Source organism: Sinocyclocheilus anshuiensis, unplaced genomic scaffold, assembly GCF_001515605.1.
Source record: "Sinocyclocheilus anshuiensis isolate Anshui unplaced genomic scaffold, SAMN03320099.WGS_v1.1 scaffold1346, whole genome shotgun sequence".
Classification (NCBI taxonomy): Eukaryota; Metazoa; Chordata; class Actinopteri; order Cypriniformes; family Cyprinidae; genus Sinocyclocheilus; species Sinocyclocheilus anshuiensis.
The window spans coordinates 695,300-697,173 of NW_015555726.1; positions in this window are offsets into that span (position 1 = coordinate 695,300).

Sequence of the window (1,874 nt, forward strand, 5' to 3'; positions counted from 1 at the left end):
GCATATTAGAATGATTTCTGAAGGATCATGTGACACTGTGAAAATGATGCTGAAAATTCATCTTTGCATCACAGAAATAAATTACATTTGAAAATATATTCAGATAGAAAACATTTTAAATTGTAATAATATTTCACAATATTATGGTTTTTACAACCTTGATGAGCATAAGAGACTTCTTTCAAAAACATTTGAAAAAATCTCAAATATTCCACACTTTTGAACGGTAGTGTGCATACAGCATTGTTTCAAATACAATATGCAGTATGCTATTCCAAACATACCCAGTCACTAAAGTGTGATCATAATTAAAAATAAACTGAGACTTCCCTTGACGGAAACGTCTGAACATTTTGTTTGCATTTGTGGAGTCTTTCTCTGGTAGTATTTGCACATAAGCACAAGGTCAGAGCTGTGTATCAGCTCATGGTAGACACTACTACCCTTACCAGACAGATACACATCTCAAGGACCCTGCATTCATCCGTGCCGGCTGCCCGATCAATAATGTGAAAGAGAGACAGCATTTAAATGACCTGTTAGGAGACTGGATTTCCTGTGGAGACTCGAGAAACCAGTAACAGCAGGAAAAACCACTGAAGAAAAAAAGAAGCGATTGCAACAAAAAAGGCAGGAAGAAAAACGCTGCTGGGGTGATTATCTGCGGATTACACTGTGGCTGCAGGGGTTTTTGTGTAAATATGATATAATGAGGACTACATATAACAGTAAAGGCCTGGGAGGGATTTCTTATCAGAAATTACAAATCAGACTGTTCCAGTCCTGGACGATTGATCAATACAACCCCAGCAGGCACACAACGTCATAAAACGTTGATATTTGGTTCAATTTCGGTTGCGACGTCGGGTGACCAAAGTTCAATGTAAATTCAACGTCTAATGTCAATGTTAAATTGATGTTCAATACCAACGTCAGCTGACGTTGATATTTTGTTGTTTTTAGGTTGTGTAACCAAAATCCAATGTTAAGTCAACGTCAAATTGACGTCAACCCGATTTTCATTTTCAACCAAAATGCAACGTCTGTCTGACGTCATGTCCAACGTCAACCTGACGTTACATAAACGTCCGGTGCCTGCTGGGGCATTTCAGCCATACGTGATATAATAACAGCTGTAATACAAAACACCTGTTCACTCACTAGCTTAACCTTAGTTCACATGTCAAATACTAGATGTTCTTACGGAAACATGACACTTAGATAAAACAGAAAGGACATTAATGGAAAGTATCACTAGAAATATTGCTCATGCATAGAGCTAGAGATTTAAAGGGGTCATATGATGTTGCTAAAAAGAACATTATTTTGTGTATTTGGTGTAATGAAATGTGTTTATGCGGTTTAAGGTTAAAAAAACACATTATTTTCCACATACTGTACATTATTGTTTCTCCTCTATGCCCCGCCTTTCTGAAACGCGTCGATTTTTACAAAGCTCATCGTTCTGAAAAGCGAGATGTGCTCTGATTGGCCAGCTATCTAGTGCGTTGTGATTGGCCGAATACCTCAAGCGTGTGACGGAAATGTTACGCCCCTTACCATATTGTGATGCCGTGTCCCGGCGCGATGAGATAAAAACAATAAAACCCATTATAAACGAGGCGTTTGTTGCATCCAGTGGGGACATAATTACTGATTATAATGACTTATACTGTCTTTTGCCGCATAAACGTAAAACCATGTCTGCATTTGTGATCGGAGAAATGACAAAACAACAAGTGCTACTCTACACTGCCCAAAAAACTCGCTTTAAATATATAAAATATAAAAACTCTTTAAATATAAAAAACGTACTTACAGTCTGTGAGTCAGAACAGCCGGCATTGTAGTCTACTCTACCAGGATCAGGAAAC